The sequence below is a fragment of the Lissotriton helveticus genome, chromosome 7 (genome assembly GCF_964261635.1).
Source record: "Lissotriton helveticus chromosome 7, aLisHel1.1, whole genome shotgun sequence".
NCBI lineage: Eukaryota > Metazoa > Chordata > Amphibia > Caudata > Salamandridae > Lissotriton > Lissotriton helveticus.
In genome coordinates this window covers 1,932,927,523-1,932,947,130 of record NC_136068.1, presented here as the reverse complement: position 1 = coordinate 1,932,947,130, position 19,608 = coordinate 1,932,927,523, and the positions used below count along the sequence as shown (strand labels likewise).

Below are 19,608 nucleotides of genomic sequence, written 5' to 3'. Positions count from 1 at the left end.
GTAACTTTAGGGCAAATGTCAATCACACAATTATCTAATATTTGTTCAGAAGCCCAAATCATATCTATTCTTGAACAGGATCTGTGTGGTACCGAATAGTAAGTATAGCCTGCCTGAAGAGGATATTTTGTTCTCCATATGTCGCTGACATTATTCAATCTGGCTAATTCTAGGATTGCTGTTCTAACTTTACACATTCTTTTGAGTTTACTTTGCCCGGTGGAGTCTATTTTATAGTCAATAGTGCAATTAAAATCACCTGCTATTACCAATTCTCCTTCCCATTCCAATAATTCTAAACTCAATTCTTCAAAAACTCTTGGGTCATCGATATTTGGTCCATATATTACACATAGTACTATTTTAAAATTATCACATTGCATCTGCGCAATTGCCCACCTCCCCCGAACATCTGAGGCAGTTTTAGTTGTTTCAAATCGAGCCCCTCGTTGTTTTAGAATAGCTACCCCTCTTATAGTCTCATCTAAAGTAGAGCATACCACCAAATCATAGTTCAATTGTAAAAGCAGCTTGCGATCCTGATATTTAACATGTGTCTCTGATAACAAAACTATATTCGGATTATACATCTTAATCTCCTCCTTGACTAGATTTCTTTTGTTTTTACTGTTTAAGCCGTCCACGTTCCAACTTAGTATTCTTAGTTTAGACATTGTAATATCGTGATAGTAATCAGGTACAAATGTCTCCCAACTATCTCTGCCCTTTTCGTGTAAATAAAGTTTTCTTTACTGAATTTAAAAAAACAATCGAATCCTGCAACCCATTTTTTACCCACGTTTTTTTCCCACCCCTGACCTACAAGGTCAGACCCTCCCCCGCAAGGGCCCCAGCCTGGCCCTCGCCCCCACCCGTCCCTTAGGGGGGAGCACCCCTCTATCTAGTGCTGCCGCTGAAGAGGCAGCAGAGTGAAAAAGGCTAACATGATAAACTGCTCATGCCACAATTTAAATTACTCCTTATTGACTCATAGTCTGTAGCAATCTTAGCCTATATAAAGCTATTTATTCTATTTAGTTATCATTCTGTTTTTCCCTTTCATTTTCCCTAGAAAATTTTTCCAGGGCTTGTTCCGCATCTTCTATATCTGTGAAAAAAACCACATGGCCATTACGTATGACCTTTAGGCGAGCAGGCTCTTGGAGATAGGCCATGCAACCCAAATTTTTGAAAGGATCTATCAACTTCCTAAGCCCCCAGCGTTTGTCCATGGTACCCTTACTAAGATCCGACTTCACAAAGAAAGTTAAATTGTCAACAGTTACAGGATTATTCGGCCTAGCTTTCAATGATACCGCTTGCCGCAAGAGGAAGTTACCAAAATAAATCAGGAGCGGTCGAGGAAATTTAGTGTTAGTATTTTTTTGTATTAAGGGCAGTCTATGGACTCTCTGCAGCTGTGAGTCCCAGTCCCAATCCGCGAGATCAGAAAAGGATCTCTGAAACAATTTCACCACAAATGTCCTAGGATCCGACCCCTCCATTCCTTCTGGTATACCAAACAATCTGAGATTTTGCCTTCGTGCACGGTTTTCCAGGTCCTCCACTTTAGCTTCTAGCTTAGAGACTCTTGATGTATTCTGTTTTAGAGTTGCAGAGGTCTTGTTAACATCACATTCCACTTCTACAATACGTTGTTTGATGTCTTCGATCTCTTTAGTTGCTCCTCCTAGGCCTTGGCAGATGATACTCATTGTTTCTTGCATCTTAGTATTGTCCTCTCTAAGTTGCAGATATTGTTGTTGGATCTCCGCTCTTTGCTCTAGGAGAGTCTGCATGATTGATTCCATGAACGTCGTTGTTGGATCTGGAACCATAGAAGTATTAGGAGGATTGGAAGGTTTAGTGGACTTAGTGGAGTTAGGGAATACCTGTAGGACCATTGGGTGAAAACTTGTCGGTCCTGTTGGTGTGTCTTGGATATTGTTAACAGAGTCATCTGATCTCAGCTCTATTTCGTTATCTCCAAGGCTAATGCCTCTATTTTCATTAAAGGTTTCTATGATCGGGGTCTGTGTTTTTTCCAGTCTTGACAATATAGACTCCTTCTTTTCTTTCGGTTGTTCAGGAGCAGGGGTAACATCATCAGAATCTTGGTCTCCAAACTCATTCGTCTCATTATTGTGTACGGTAGGAATAGCAACAGCGTTGTCGATTTGAGTAGACGAGGGGAGTATTGAGGGTACCCCAGATGCAGGCTCTGTATCAGTCATAGCTGAGGCCGAATGTTGCGGAGTCGCTTGGTTAATAGAGGCACCATCTCGGATATGCTTGCCAGTAATGTCTATAGAATTATTTTTACAAGCCCCCTGGGTATTATGCCCCTCTTCAGGGCTAGCACCGGACAATCTTAGAGCCATGGTCTTGACCCCTCCCTTCGCTTCGATCCATCTTCTCAGAGGGCTGTCGTCAATTATACGGCTTTTCTTATTTCCAAGGACTTCCTTATTGACTGTCTTAAGTAGGGCATTTTTTGACTTGGTTCTAACTTTCATCTTGATTTTCTTGACGGTAGTTTTCCTACTTGCTAGAGTTTTGAGTGCATCATCAATACCCTCGTCTTCGGTCAACTCTTCATACTCTAAGTTTGAGTCTTCATCGGCTGCAGCCAAGTTTTCCTGCGTTAAGCCCTCGCCGTTTCCCTTCTCCATTATTTCAATTAGGTCAGTATTGACACAACTGGTACCAGAAATAGACTCCTCCACCCTTTTTTTTTGATTTTCATGGAGTTGACCCGTAGTTTTTGTCCCCTCTGAATCTTCTAACGCTTCTGCACTTTGCATGGTCGAGACTCCACCACTAAGTATAGTCACTCTGCTCGCTACCTGGGTCTCCAATGCAGTACTTAGCAGGTCGGAACAAGAGATAGTAATTACAGAGGGCTCTTTGTCTGTATCTGTGTCTGGAGTTCCCACCTCAGTTCCCGCCTCGGCTAAATTTGACCTAGTGTTTTTTATTTCCTCTTCCTTTTTATCCTTTTTGTCTGTTTTTTTCAATTTTTTAATCTTAAGCGCAGTCAATTGCTCTAAATCCGGGTCCAGCTCAATACAATCACTGCTGACAGGAGTGTTTTTCCCTTCCCCGTGTATCTTCTCCTCCGTCACACCAGCCGGTTTGCTACTCTTCACTTTTGCTTTCGACCCCCCACTTTTGTCCACACAGTTAGTATCCTGAGCCGGTTGAGCCTCTTTGCTGCTACCGGACACGCCCACAGCTGCCGCCCCAGCAAACCCAGTAATTGCAGCCATTGTACTTGCGTTTAGGTGTCTTCCTGCCGGGGCGGTCTTCTTGCTCCGTGTGGTCCTTGTCTGCCGAGCGGACATCGATTTCCCTGACGCCTCCACCTCGGCTCTCCGTGGCTTCCTCTGTGCTCCTGTGAAAATTGCTTCCCGAAACAGGTGAGCAATCAGCTGAGGTGAGCTTGTGTTGCCGCCTCCTGGCGTACTGATCGGGCGAGCCGCCGCGTAAAACCAAACGCGGGAGGAGCTCCCGCTACGAAAATAAAGCAGAGCCCGTAGCATTGAGCCGTGATAATGACAAATGAAGCCGGCAGAGACCGAGGTAACATCGGATTGTAGCAAAGAATAGAACACTGTGCATACGATCTAATTGTGGCGTTTTGGGGAGTGTTTTCTCCCTCGCATTAAATCCGGGGTAGATCCTTTATTGGTTTTCAGCGAAGATTAAATATGAATCCTTGAATCCGTTTTTATCCGTTTTCTCCGCTTTCGCTGCTCAAACAAGTCCTTGGCAGAGCAGCATCATGTAGCGACCTTCACTCGGCGAGGTCAGTCCGCCATCTTGACTCCCCCGGCTGTAGCGTCCTTCACCACCACTGGCTTTGTCAATGCTTGTTTGTAAATGCTTGGTTATGAAGGAAAGGTAATATTTTAACCCGTTCGCTGCGTGCGTCGGCCAACGGCCGTCGCGAGCACTACCTCCGTAGTGTTGCGCACGTCCGTTGGCCGACGCGGCCCCGCCCACCCACGGAAACGCCCGCACCACGGGTTAAACAACGAAAAGCAAACATATCCTAATGTACTTCAACAATCTACATTGAATGCAATATTTTCAACCATTATAAATGGCCTGGTTTATTTAATAAACACCTAATGTGCAGGTGCTAGGCCACTACACTCTACCCAACTCTAGGCCACTCCACTCCACTCTAGGCCACTTCCCTCTACCCAACTCTAGGCCACTCCATTCCACTCTAGGCCACTCCACTCCACTCTAGGCCACTCCACTCCACTCTAGGCCACTCCACTCCACTCTAGGCCACTCCACTCTAGGCCACTCCACTCCACTCTAGGCCACTCCATTCCTCTCCACTCTAGCCCACTCCATTCCTCTCCACTCTAGGCCACTCCATTCCTCTCCACTCTAGGCCACTCCATTCCTCTTCACTCTAGGCCATTCCACTCCACTCTAGGCCACTCCACTCCACTCTAGGCCACTCCACTCCACTCTAGGCCACTCCACTCCACTCCACTCCACTCCACTCTAGGCCATTCCACTCTAGGCCACTCCACTCTAGGCCACTCCACTCCTCTCCACCCTAGCCCACTCCATTCCTCTCCACTCTAGGCCACTCTATTCCTCTTCACTCTAGGTCATTCCACTCCACTCTAGGACACTCCACTCCACTCTAGGCCACTCCACTCCACTCTAGGCTACTCCACTCCACTCTAGGCTACTCCACTCCACTCTAGCCCACTCCATTCCTCTCCACTCTAGGCCACTCCATTCCTCTCCACTCTAGGCCACTCCATTCCTCTCCACTCTAGGCCACTCCATTCCTCTCCACTCTAGGCCACTCCATTCCTCTCCACTCTAGGCCACTTCATTCTTCTTCACTCTAGGTCATTCCACTCCACTCTAGGACACTCCACTCCACTCTAGGCCACTCCACTCCACTCTAGGCTACTCCACTCCACTCTAGGCCACTCCACTCCACTCTAGGCCACTCCACTCCACTCTAGGCCACTGCATTCCACTCCACTCTAGCCCACTGCATTCCACTCCACTCTAGCCCACTCCATTCCTCTCCACTCTAGCCCACTCCATTCCTCTCCACTCTAGCCCACTCCATTCCTCTCCACTCTAGGCCACTCCACTCCACTCTAGGCCACTCCACTCTAGGCCACTCCACTCTAGGCCACTCCACTCTAGGCCACTCTAGCCCACTCCATTCCTCTCCACTCTAGGCCACTCCACTCCACTCTAGCCCACTCCATTCCTCTCCACTCTAGGCCACTCCATTCCTCTTCACTCTAGGCCATTCCACTCCACTCTAGGCCACCCCACTCAACTCTAGGCCACTCCATTCCTCTCCTCTCCAGGCCAATCTACTCCACTCCAGACCAATCCATTCAACTCTAGGCCAATCCATTCAACTCTAGGCCAATCCATTCAACTCTAGGCCAATCCACTCCCCTCTAGGCCAATCCATTCCACTCTAGGCCAATCCATTCCACTCTAGGCCACTCCCCTCCCCTCCACTCCAGGCCACTCCACCCCACTCTTGGCCACTCCACCCCACTCTTGGCCACTCTACTCTAAGCCACTCCTTCCGATCTAAGCCACTCCACTCTAGGCAATTCCGTTCCACTCTAGGCCACTCCATTTCAATCTAGGCCATTCCACTCTAGGATTCTCCATTCCACCCCACTCTATTCCAGTCTAGGCCACTTTATTCCACCCCCCTCTAGCCATTCCGTTCCACTCTAGGCCACTCCGTTCCACTCTAGGCCACTCCGTTCCACTCTAGGCCACTCCGTTCCACTCCAGGACACTCCATTTCTATCTAGGACACTCCATTTCTATCTAGGACACTCCATTCCAATATAGGCCATTCCACTCTAGCGTACTCCATTCCACCCCACTCTATTCCAGTGTAAGCCACTCTATTCCACTCCAGGCCGTTCCACTCTAGGCCACTCCGTTCCACTCTAGGCCACTCCGTTCCACTCTAGGCCACTCCGTTCCCATCTAGGCCACTCCGTTCCCATCTAGGCCACTCCGTTCCCATCTAGGCCACTCCGTTCCCATCTAGGCCACTCCGTTCCCATCTAGGCCACTCCGTTCCCATCTAGGCCACTCCGTTCCCATCTAGGCCACTCCGTTCCCATCTAGGCCACTCCGTTCCCATCTAGGCCACTCCGTTCCCATCTAGGCCACTCCGTTCCCATCTAGGCCACTCCATTTCTATCTAGGACACTCCATTCCAATCTAGGCCACTCCATTCCAATCTAGGCCACTCCATTCCAATCTAGGCCATTCCACTCTAGCGTACTCCATTCCACCCCACTCTATTCCAGTGTAAGCCACTCTATTCCACTCCAGGCCACTCCTCTCTAGGCCATTTCGTTCCACTCTAGGTCACTCTGTTCCACTCGGTTCCAATCTAGGCCACTCCATTTCAATCTAGGCTACTCCATTCCACCCCACTCTATTCCAGTCTAGGCCACTCTTTTCCAGTCTGGGTCACTCCAGTTCACTCCCCTCTCCTCTACACCATGGAACTCACTTTTAGCCATGCTGCTGTACAACATGGCTCAAAGACATTGGCTAAGCCAACAGCTATCACATAGACGAGTCCTGTTGGCTTTGCCAATGCTTGTTTATTAATTTCTCCTAGTTAACATATTACTCGCTTGGACTGCCCTCAGAATTTTCTACATAGCCAGGTCCCCCTGCACACCATACCTGCTAAGGAGGGCTGTCACTTCCACCTATTATTTTTATAGGTAATAGTTTACTGCACCCAACGTTAATTTTTTAAAGATAATACTAGGCGAGTGACTATTTTTAACCATTCAAACACTTTATCTCTACTCACAGGCGGTATTCCAACTCTAGGACCAGTTCTAAAACCAGTCGTCAAGGCTACTGAGAATAAGAGTTCTTCACACACAGAAAGGGCTCAGTGCAGCCTACGTCTGAGTAGAGGTATGAGCAGCAAGAGCTCAGTGCAAGCTACGGCTGAGTAGAGGTACGAGCAGCAAGAGCTCAGTGCAGGCTATGGCTGAGTAGGAAGAGGTAGTGGCAACGAGAGCTCAGTGCAGGTAAGGGCTGAGTAGAGGTACGGGCAACAAGTGCAGAGTAGAGTTTCAGGCAGCGAGAGCTCGGGACAGGCTAGAGGTACGGGCAACAAGATCTTAGGGCTGAGTAGTGGTACAGGCAGAGAGAGCTCAGGGCAGGCTGGGGCTGAGTAGAGGGACAGGCAGCGAGAGCTCAGGGCAGGCTAGGGCTGAGTAGAGGTATGGGCAGAAAGGCTCAGGACAGGGAAGGGCTGAGTAGAGGTACAGGCAGCGAGAGCTCAGGGCAGGCTGTTGTGAATGGAGGTACGGGCGGCGAGAGTATAGTGCAGGCTAGGACTGGGAGTATAGTGCAGGCTAGGGATGAGTAGAGGTACGGGCAGCGAGAGCTCAGGGCAGGCTGGTGCTGAGTAGAAGTATGGGCAGCAAGAGCTCAGGGCAGGCTATGGCTGAGTAGTGGTACAGGCAGCGAGAGCTCAGCGCAGGCTAGGGCTGAGTAGAGGTACCGGCAGCGAGAGCTCAGGGCAGGCTGGTGCTGAGTAGAAGTATGGGCAGCAAGAGCTCAGGGCAGGCTATGGCTGAGTAGTGGTACAGGCAGCGAGAGCTCAGCGCAGGCTAGGGCTGAGTAGAGGTACGGGCAGCAAGAGCTCAGGGCAGGCTGCTGCTGAGTAGAGGTACAGGCAGCGAGAGTTCAGGGCAGGCTGTTGTTAATGGAGGTACGGGCGGCGAGAGTATAGTGCAGGCTAGGGCTGAGTAGAGGTACGGGCAGCGAGAGCTCAGGGCAGGCTCGGGCTGAGTGGAGGTATGGGCTGTGAGAGCTCAGTGCAGGCTATCGCTGAGTAGAGGTACGGGCAGTGAGAGCTCAGTGCAGGCTGGTGCTGAGTAGAGGTACGGGCAGCGAGAGCTCAGGGCAGGCTGGTGCTGAGTAGAGGTACAGTCAGCGAGAGCTCAGGGCAGGCTATGGCTGAGTAGAAGTATGGGCAGCGAGAGCTCAGGGCAGGCTCGGGCTGAGTAGAAGTATGGGCAGCAAGAGCTCAGGGCAGGCTCGAGCTGAGTAGAGGTACGGGCAGCGAGAGGGCAGGCTCGGGCTGAGTAGAGGTACGGGCAGCGAGAGCTCAGGGCAGGCTGGTGCTGAGTAGAGGTACGGGCAGCGAGAGCTCAGGGCAGGCTGGTGCTGAGTAGAGGTACAGGCAGCGAGAGCTCAGGGCAGGCTATGGCTGAGTAGAAGTATGGGCAGCGAGAGCTCAGGGCAGGCTCGGGCTGAGTAGAAGTATGGGCAGCAAGAGCTCAGGGCAGGCTCGGGCTGAGTAGAGGTACGGGCAGCGAGAGGGCAGGCTCGGGCTGAGTAGAGGTACGGGCAGCGAGAGCTCAGGGCAGGCTCGGGCTGAGTAGAGGTACGGGCAGCGAGAGCTCAGGGCAGGCTCGGGCTGAGTAGAGGTATGGGCAGCAAGGCTCAGGACAGGGAAGGGCTGAGTAGAGGTACAGGCAGCGAGAGCTCAGGGCAGGCTGGTGCTGAGTAGAGGTACGGGCAGCGAGAGCTCAGGGCAGGCTATGGCTGAGTAGAAGTATGGGCAGCAAGGCTCAGGACAGGGAAGGGCTGAGTAGAGGGACAGGCAGCGAGAGCTCAGGGCAGTCTAGGGCTGAGTAGAGGTACGGGCAGCGAGAGCTCAGGGCAGGCTTGGGCTGAGTAGAGGTACGGGCAGCGAGAGCTCAGGGCAGGCTGGTGCTGAGTAGAGGTACAGGCAGCGAGAGCTCAGGGCAGGCTAGGGCTGATTAGAGGTACGGGCAGAGAGAGCTCAGGGCAGGCTGGGGCTGAGTAGAAGTATGGGCAGCGAGAGCTCAGGGCAGGCTCGGGCTGAGTAGAAGTATGGGCAGCAAGAGCTCAGGGCAGGCTCGGGCTGAGTAGAGGTACGGGCAGCGAGAGGGCAGGCTCGGGCTGAGTAGAGGTACGGGCAGCGAGAGCTCAGGGCAGGCTCGGGCTGAGTAGAGGTACGGGCAGCGAGAGCTCAGGGCAGGCTCGGGCTGAGTAGAGGTATGGGCAGCAAGGCTCAGGACAGGGAAGGGCTGAGTAGAGGTACAGGCAGCGAGAGCTCAGGGCAGGCTGGTGCTGAGTAGAGGTACGGGCAGCGAGAGCTCAGGGCAGGCTGGGGCTGAGTAGAAGTATGGGCAGCAAGGCTCAGGACAGGGAAGGGCTGAGTAGAGGGACAGGCAGCGAGAGCTCAGGGCAGTCTAGGGCTGAGTAGAGGTACGGGCAGCGAGAGCTCAGGGCAGGCTTGGGCTGAGTAGAGGTACGGGCAGCAAGGCTCAGGACAGGGAAGGGCTGAGTAGAGGTACGGGCAGCGAGAGCTCAGGGCAGGCTAGGGCTGATTTGAGGTACGGGCAGAGAGAGCTCAGGGCAGGCTGGGGCTGAGTAGAAGTATGGGCAGCAAGGCTCAGGACAGGGAAGGGCTGAGTAGAGGTACAGGCAGCGAGAGCTCAGGGCAGGCTGGTGCTAAGTAGAGGTACGGGCAGCGAGAGCTCAGGGCAGGCTCGGGCTGAGTAGAGGTACAGGCAGCGAGAGCTCAGTGCGGGCTAGGTCTGAGTAGATGTACGGGCAGCGAGAGCTCAGGGCAGGCTGGTGCTGAGTAGAGGTACGGGCAGCGAGAGCTCAGGGCAGGCTCGGGCTGAGTAGAGGTACGGGCAGCGAGAGCTCAGGGCAGGCTAGGGCTAAGTAGAGGTACGGGCAGCAAGAGCTCAGGGCAGGCTAGGGCTGAGTAGAGGTACGGGCAGCGAGAGCTCAGGGCAGGCTGGTGCTGAGTAGAGGTACGGGCAGCGAGAGCTCAGTGCATGCTATGGCTGAGTAGAAGTATGGGCAGCAAGAGCTCAGGGCAGGCTAGGGCTGAGTAGAGGTACGGGCAGCGAGAGCTCAGGGCAGGCTGGTGCTGAGTAGAGGTACGAGCAGGGAGAGCTCAGGGCAGGCTCGGGCTGAGTAGAGGTACGGGCAGGGAGAGCTCAGGGCAGGCTGGTGCTGACTAGAGGTACAGGCAGCGAGAGCTCAGTGCGGGCTAGGTCTGAGTAGAGGTACAGGCAGCAAGAGCTCAGGGCAGGCTAGGGCTGAGTAGAGGTACGGGCAGCGAGAGCTCAGGGCAGGCTGGGGCTGAGTTGAAGTATGGGCAGCAAGAGCTCAGGGCAGGCTAGGGCTGAGTAGAGGTACGGGCAGCGAGAGCTCAGGGCAGGCTGGTGCTGAGTAGAGGTACGAGCAGGGAGAGCTCAGGGCAGGCTTGGGCTGAGTAGAGGTATGGGCAGGGAGAGCTCAGGGCAGGCTGGTGCTGAGTAGAGGTACAGGCAGCGAGAGCTCAGTGCGGGTTAGGGCTGAGTAGAGGTACGGGCAGCAAGAGCTCAGGGCAGGCTAGGGCTGAGTAGAGGTACGGGCAGCGAGAGCTCAGTGCGGGTTAGGGCTGAGTAGAGGTACGGGCAGCAAGAGCTCAGGGCAGGCTAAGGCTGAGTAGAGGTACGGGCAGCGAGAGCTCAGTGCGGGTTAGGGCTGAGTAGAGGTACGGGCAGCGAGAGCTCAGTGCATGCTATGGCTGAGTAGAAGTATGGGCAGCAAGAGCTCAGGGCAGGCTAGGGCTGAGTAGAGGTACGGGCAGCGAGAGCTCAGGGCAGGCTGGGGCTGAGTAGAGGTACGGGCAGCGAGAGCTCAGGGCAGGCTATGGCTGAGTGGAAGTATGGGCAGCAAGGCTCAGGACATGGAAGGGCTGAGTAGAGGGACAGGCAGCGAGAGCTCAGGCCAGTCTAGGGCTGAGTAGAGGTACGGGCAGCGAGAGCTCAGGGCAGGCTCGGGCTGAGTAGAGGTACGGGCAACGAGAGCTCAGGGCAGGCTGGTGCTGAGTAGAGGTACGGGCAGCGAGAGCTCAGGGCAGGCTCGGGCTGAGTAGAGGTACGGGCAGCGAGAGCTCAGGGCAGGCTGGTGCTGAGTAGAGGTACGGGCAGCGAGAGCTCAGGGCACGCTTGGGCTGAGTAGAGGTACGGGCAGCGAGAGCTCAGGGCAGGCTGGTGCTGAGTAGAGGTACAGGCAGCGAGAGCTCAGGGCAGGCTATGGCTGAGTAGAAGTATGGGCAGCGAGAGCTCAGGGCAGGCTATGGCTGAGTAGAAGTATGAGCAGCAAGGCACAGGACAGGGAAGGGCTGAGTAGAGGTACAGACAGCGAGAGCTCAGGGCAGGCTGGTGCTGAGTAGGGCTGAGTAGAGGTACAGGCAGCGAGAGCTCAGTGCGGGCTAGGTCTGAGTAGAGGTACGGGCAGCAAGAGCTCAGGGCAGGCTAGGGCTGAGTAGAGGTACGGGCAGCGAAAGGGCAGGCTGGTGCTGAGTAGAGGTACGGGCAGCGAGAGCTCAGGGCAGGCTCGGGCTGAGTAGAGGTACGGGCAGCGAGAGCTCAGGGCAGGCTATGGCTGAGTTGAAGTATGGGCAGCAAGAGCTCAGGGCAGGCTAGGGCTGAGTAGAGGTACGGGCAGCGAGAGCTCAGGGCAGGCTATGGCTGAGTTGAAGTATGGGCAGCAAGAGCTCAGGGCAGGCTAGGGCTGAGTAGAGGTACGGGCAGCGAGAGCTCAGGGCAGGCTGGTGCTGAGTAGAGGTACGGGCAGCGAGAGCTCAGTGCATGCTATGGCTGAGTAGAGGTACGGGCAGGGAGAGCTCAGGGCAGGCTCGGGCTGAGTAGAGGTACGGGCAGGGAGAGCTCAGGGCAGGCTCGGGCTGAGTAGAGGTACGGGCAGGGAGAGCTCAGGGCAGGCTGGTGCTGAGTAGAGGTACAGGCAGCGAGAGCTCAGTGCGGGTTAGGGCTGAGTAGAGGTACGGGCAGCAAGAGCTCAGGGCAGGCTAGGGCTGAGTAGAGGTACGGGCAGCGAGAGCTCAGTGCGGGTTAGGGCTGAGTAGAGGTACGGGCAGCAAGAGCTCAGGGCAGGCTAGGGCTGAGTAGAGGTACGGGCAGCGAGAGCTCAGTGCGGGTTAGGGCTGAGTAGAGGTACGGGCAGCAAGAGCTCAGGGCAGGCTAGGGCTGAGTAGAGGTCCGGGTAGCGAGAGCTCAGTGCGGGTTAGGGCTGAGTAGAGGTACGGGCAGCAAGAGCTCAGGGCAGGCTATGGCTCAATAGAGGTACGAGCAGGGAGAGCTCAGGGCAGGCTCGGGCTGAGTAGGGGTACGGGCAGCAAGAGCTCAGGGCAGGCTCTGGCTTAGTAGAGGTACGGGCAGCGAGAGCTCAATGCAGGCTATGGCTCAGTAGAGGTACGGGCAGCGAGAGCTCAGTGCATGCAAAGGGCAATTACGGATATGGGAGGCTAGAGTTCAGTTTAAATAATGGCCAAATCGAGGTATGGAGACAAGGTCACCCTGAAGACCATGACCAAGAAGGGGCGCAGAGTGCAGGTGCTGAGTGAAGACCATGGTCAAGTATCGGTTTGAGCAGAATGTGCTCATTGAAGGCTATGGCCACTTAGGGACCCTCTGCATGAAGACTGACATGAGCCCATAGGGCTACAAATGTAGAGTGATTATGCAGCATATGCAACCCGACTGGTTATCAAGTCGCTTCTAGGACAATCCAGAGACTCCAAGAACCCTTTGGCGTGAATAGTCCCAGAAAAGGGATGAGTGAAAAAAAGTGCTAAAATACGAAACTGAGGAAATGCACCCCTTCTCTGGCCACCACCCACAGCAGAAGTTCGGCTCTGTGAGTTAATTAACAAAAAGTAGAACTGGGTGCCCAGACACGGGAACAGTTTGTGCATGGGCTGCCTTCACCCATTGAACTGCAAAAAGGCACTCTAAGGAGACATGAACTGACATATAGCTAAGCGATTGTGACTTGTTACAACCAGCTAATACGGTGGTTCATGCACAGGGACTTATTCTTTTTTTTAAATTATAGCCAATTAGCTAGATATTGGTTCCGCTCTCCAACTGCCCACCCTTTCAAGAAATCAGAGTAGGGCCTATGTCAAGACCATTCTGATTAGCTACAATAGGCAATCCTTTTTAGATGTACCTTGTAATGCAACGATGCTCTGGTTAAGCGCTCTGATACCTCCGGGTCTAGCCAGAGCTATATAAACTTCTCAAATCAAATAAACTCAAAAATGGTTTTCTTGAACGCTGAGACCTGAGCAACATGGCTGATAACCAGAGGAGCTGCTAGACGGCTAATGAGGAGATTGGATCTGGTTTCCCCCTAGACCGTCACCTACCCAGCCGGACATTGGGCACAGTTCCTCCTCGTCTACCCACTGTTACCCCTTCCTCCCCTCCCTTCTACGAATTCTTGCAACATTGTTTATGTGTACTGCACCTTACTATGCTCTTGTAACTGATGTAACTTTAAACCCAACGATCCTAAATGTAAAGCGCTCTGATACCCTCTTGGGTCAAGTTCACGTTATATAAAACTTTATAAATAAATAAATAAATACTGGCAGCCAATCGAAATACTGACAAGTGACGAACTGCCCACAATTTGTGTGTTCTGACTGCTAATCTTGCAACACTCCAAGGACTGCTGCCTGATATAGCCTGCAGTTCATATTTTCTTTTTCAGTCCATGTCGCAGATCCACTGAAAAAGGCAGGCAAATCCCAGGAGTAACTTCACTTACTAGAGGCTGGAAAAAAACTTCACCTAGCACTAGCCCCTAGCATGGTTAAAACAAAAGTCAATCAAGTGCGACTGATGAGAATAGTTTATGGGAAAAATCCATAAGGAGCAAAAGGGGACGATTATTGTTGCATAACCAAGAGTAGGTGAAACTGATGATCCTTAGAAATGAGCAGTATTTTGCATTGACATTGCTAATGGAATGCAGGTAACATTCTTAACATTGCTTTGCCAATGGCTGCTTAAGAAGCTACGGTGCTTGGGATCACAATTCTTGTGAAAATCCCTGTCTATGCCCCTCAGCCAGCTTCTTACTTGACCTACCTGCACTGTTGAAGATTGCAGCTACGCAACGATCGTAGGAATAAACCAAAGGAGCGACCACAACACTAATGAACATCGCTGGATACACCGCAAGTCCAGCCGAAGGGGGATCTCTGAGGATCACTCCTCCGCGTTTTTCACCACAGCGCTGCTCTCCCAGCAGGAGACGCGCACGCGGCACCATAGATGACCCCCCACGGGATAAGCAGGTGGTTGATTAGCAGAGCTTCTGAAGAAATATAGGCATGCAGCCCGGTTGAGCAGAAAGGAAGGTCCTAAACCGCCACAGATACTACTTCAACACAACACCACCACGTTGCTGGCTGCCTGACTTTAAAATGGCGGCTGCCGTGGTCTATTTCACTTAATGTTAAGCAACCAACTTATAAATGCATTTTGGCATCGCCCCGGCCATCTTGAGGAAAATAACTACAACTCTAAAAAAAAGCAATAGAAAGAGGACTAAAAGAAAAATAGAAAGAGGACTGAACACCATACAGGAAAGGTCCTCACTGCAATGAGATGAGCCTACTCAACTAAGACGATGGCCATCTTGAAGGGGCTAAAATACTACCAATTTATAGGGAAATATAGGTCCCAGGAAGCAAAGAGGCCACAGCAACGACAAATAATCCTACAGGCAGCAAGAGACAGATATTGTCGTACAAGTACGTTTTTTTTTTAATTATGGCGCAAGCCATTTTAGAATCAACAGGCGCAAACTCATTTGTCATAAAATACCCTACTAAACTGTCTAAGAATGCAGCCAAGAAATTCAAACACAACCTAATTAGAAAACACCCAGACACGCTGATATCTGACCCCTACCTCAATCCAAACAAAGGCATAATTATGAATGACCTCATATTTTTTACCAGGAAAACAGCTAAATGGCGTACTGTCATCATGAAGATGCTCAACGTTAAAAACACAAATAACATCCCGCATGGAACTAAATTTATGACCACTCCGTCACCAAGCCTAAGAGTGAATCTATGTATAACTATCTACAAAAACGGCATTGTACTAATACAAGCAGCAGACTACGAGCTAGAAAAGTTCGACAAACTTTTCTCAACGCTAAAAGAGTGTGTAGATAACTCAAAGCTCCCTAAGCGACAACGGATCACACAAGAAGCCACAATAATCACCTACAACAATACCACCTTAGATGTCGCAACTATCAGAGACCCTATAGATCTACAAACAATAATGATACAAGGAGACACAACAATATCAGGAGGCCCACTAGAAGGAAGCAATACAGAGTCAAGTAAAAATACCACACCTAAGGCGAATACAACCCTGACACCACCCCAGGGAGAAGAAACATCACCTATATCTCAGGAGAAGTCATTTTGTCAGCGTAGATCAGTCAACGGAAACCTCATCCAAGAAAGAAAAGATTTAATCCCAGAAAGAAAAGATTTAATAGCTAACACCCCTAACAAAACCCACGCTACAACATCTCAAAGTATGACATGGACCTTATGTAACTCATATCCTCATAGCATAAGACCAAGAGCCCAGGTCTCTGAAAGTGCATCACACTCCACTATCAGAGGCACTAAATATCGAACCAATGTCAATAAGAGGAAAACTAAAGAAAACAAAGCTCAAATACATCAGGACACAAGCAAAACTCGAAATAGGAAATTGAATACCTCTGAAATATCGTCATAATATCAGAAAGAAATCGAAACTCTTCAAATGGAAATAGGTAATATATCAAAGGACATGTTAAATGCACTACAAACTCTGGGAAAAATTATGGAAATCACGATTAGCACCCACACCAAAATCGAAGATGTCCAAAAAATTAGCACTTAACCCCCAAGAAAAGGGTAGAGAGTCAGTCATACAAGTGTCAAACAGGCTTAACCAACCAGAAAGAAATCTTAAATACCTAACAAACGAGGAAACATTAGCCCTATTACGATCATACGAGCCGGAAACTAGCAGCAGGGGGGAGGAAATTAAGTCAGTACAGATCGATGCCAATAGAAATCCCTGGCCTAAGAATAGGAAACCCAACCATAACAACCTACAACAAATCCAAATAACCACCAATCCCGTAGAAATGAAATCTAGTAGTGCAGGGAAACCAATACTGTGCCTACTTCAAGTGTCGGTGCGCAGCAAAACATGTCTCAGACACTGCTGCCCTCATCGTTAATCAGGAAATAGACATAACAATCCTAACTGAAACATGGCTTACGGAAACATCTTCCCCGATCATGGATATTCTGGTGTCCCCTCACTATAAAATTTTTAGATTAGACAGACTAAAGAAGACAGGTGGTGGTATAGCAATCATACACCGGTCGGATATAGAAATCAACCAAATACAATCTGACCCTCTTGACTCGTGTGAATACCTAGGACTCAACATAAGAACAGCAAACAATCAAAGATGCAACCAACATGCGCTTTATCACCCACCAGGCAAAAATGCTATTTTCATAGAACAACTAATGGAGATCATCACGGCTAACTCCAACAGTCACACTAATAACATTTTCCTAGGCGACTTCAATTTACGCTGGAATGACAATAATGACAAACAAGTCAACTCATTGCAAGAATTTCTGACAGACCTAAACCGTACTCAAGCCTGTACACAGCCTACCCACTCGCAAGGGGCAACCTTAGATCGGGTAATAGCTAGGAAGAAAGATGTTTCAATCCAATCAATTGTTCCTTGTGATTGGTCAGATCACTATACCATAACCTTCCTGATACCCACTATAATAAAGAGAAAAACTACACAGCCTGTCAAACTGAAAAAGTGGGCCCGAGACATTAAAGAACCTACTATGGAACTGCTTACAGCAAGATGTGAGAATGAACTAAATCCGCCTAACAGCTTGATAAACACCAACGATCTCACTGAGCACTACACTAAATCAATGACGGATATTGTCAACTCCACCATGCCACTAAAACTAAAAAGAATAGCTGAGAAGGATAAAAATCCTTGGTTTAATGAGACACTGAACGAAGATAGGCGTAAATTAAGACTGGTAGAAAGAAGGTGGAGACAGCACCCATCATCCCCGAGCTTATTACACTCCGAAAGAGCAGAAATGAGTACAACAAAAAAGTACTCAATTCCAAGAAGGAATTTGTTAGATCAGAACTAGACAGCACCAAAAACAGACCGCGGAAACTATTTGAGATATTAAAGCAACAATCAAATAAGCTGGTCAAATCCACACAAGAAAATACTAAAACTCAACTGAGTTGTGAAGAATTATCTACATTCTCTACTGACAAGGCTAACACGCTGGAAAGAGAGCTCAGGTTGGCAGCCAACAACCTGCCTAAGAACCTACCAACTCAAAATAACGACACCACGACAATTGATCACGTTATGTTGAAAAACAATACACATTGGGCAACCTTCAATTTATAGGACCAAAATTCCATTGACAAAACTCTATCAGATATTAAACCCAACAATCACTACAATGACCCTGTTCCATCGAAATGTTTAAAAAGAATCAATCATATCATCATCCCAGTATGGACAAAGATAATAAATGCCTCACTCTCTCAAGGGATCCTACCAGATTGCCTAAAAACAGGTCAAGTCCTCCCCATCATAAAAAAACCTACAGCGGACCCAGCAGAGCCGAACAACTTTCGCCCAGTTTCTAATATCCCATTACTCGCCAAACTAATTGGGAAATGTGTACAAAATCAGCTGAGCAACCACATCGCCAAGTTCAAGCTGCTAGACGACTGCCAATCCGAATTCAGACCGGGCCACAGTACGGAATCAGCAATCCTACACAAAGTGGATGATGCACTGCAGGCCCTAGACCACAATCAAATATGCCTATTAGTACTTCTTGACCTGTCGTCTGCCTTTGACACAGTAAACCATGAAAAACTGCTAGCCAGGCTTCAAGACAGGATGGGACTATCTGGAGGGGTTCTGAAATGGTTTGAATCATTCCTACAAAACAGAACTCAAAGATTCCTAGTCAACCAGACGCTTTCACCATCTTCCCCAAATTGAATTGGAGTCCCAAAAAGATCAACACTATCCCCTTCACTTTTCAACCTATATGTCGAACCCCTCACAGAAATTCTCCGAGATGCTTGCATATCTTATCACATGTACGCTGATGACACTCAGATTTACATCAAGATAACTTCAATGGCCGACATAAAGAAAATGAATGAGGCCTTAAAGATGTAATTGCACTGGCTAACTAGTAACCATCTGAAACTAAACGCACATAAAACTGAATTTCTCTTAATATCACCTCCGAAGAAACCCACAGAAGTGAAAGAATGGACCAAAATGATCGCAGCACTAAACTGCACCCCTACACTAGTGGAATCCGCAAAATCTCTGGGAATCACGCTGGATCAGAACCTAGACATGAAAGCACACATCAAATCAATGACAAAAATTGCCCGGTTTCACCTGAACTATATTAGAAAAACGAAACCACTCATCGCTACGGCAGACCTCAACTAGCAGTCCAGTCCTAAGTTATCTCAAGGATTGAATCCGGTTGCACAACTCTAACAGGTCTATCAAAAATGTCCACAGCTCCACTAAAAGCATGTCTAAATGTGGCAGCAAGACTCATTACTGGATCCAGAAAATATGACCATATCTCCCCCCACCTGAAAGCATTAAACTGGTTACCTTACGAAGCCAGAATTCAATTCAAGCTGGCATGTACCACTCAAAGCGCTCCACTACAAAACACCAAGGTACCTAGCTCAGAAAATAGAGCTGTCAGGGGGAAGCAGACCAGCTAGGAGCGCCAGAGAAGTGCTGCTGAAACCACCTATCTTTCGAAAGAAGAAAACCTATGACAGAGCTTTCTCCGGAGCAGCCCCTAGAATCTCGAATTCACTACCTCCAAACATCAGAAAAATCCCAAACATAGCAACATTCAAAAAGGAAGCGAAGAGCTTCCTAATGATCAAGTTCCTTCCATAAGACTAGACTACCCTTTAACATGGAATTCCAAACATCAATCATGAACCAGTCTTGTGGTAAAACCCACAGAAAGCTCTTCTGAACCTTGTATACAAAACACTGTTGTTCAGCTGAAACGGATTACAATATCTCGTACCGGAATGTTACTTGCTGAATCGGATAAGAATGTCTTGTACAGGAACATTTATATAGGAAAGCTGACGTGTTGAAAATGATAACAAAATATTGTACAGAACATGTTTTTATACGGCCAATCAAAAATGTATAACTAATGTTCAATATGCATCTGTGAAGCGCTCTGATACCCAAGGGTCAAGTCCGCGATATACAAAACTCTACAAATAAATAAATAAAATAAATAAATAAAAAAGAGGATTAACATAGGTAGAAATGTCAATGGGATCCAGGTGGAGCATAGGCTGGGTGAGGTCGAAGTTCCCACCACCGAGGAGCAGTCTCTAGCTACAGTGGAAAGAGAAAGAAGGACCAAGTCATGGAAAATCAGGATGGGAGATGCTATGGATTGGGAGCAGTGTGCCTAGGCAGAGCCATCAATGTCCACACAGCACACGTTGATGTGTTACCCTGGCTCTGAGTAGTCCGCATAGTAGCTATGGTAGTGTTTGGGAGGTAAAAGGG

At 49.7% G+C, this 19,608-nt stretch overlaps 1 protein-coding gene across 1 annotated transcript in view; it reads right to left on the bottom strand.

The window, feature by feature from the left end:
• LOC144769988 (uncharacterized) overlaps positions 1–19,608 on the bottom strand; it is a 240,104-nt gene that overhangs the window by 14,390 nt on the left and 206,106 nt on the right. The window lies entirely within an intron of this gene.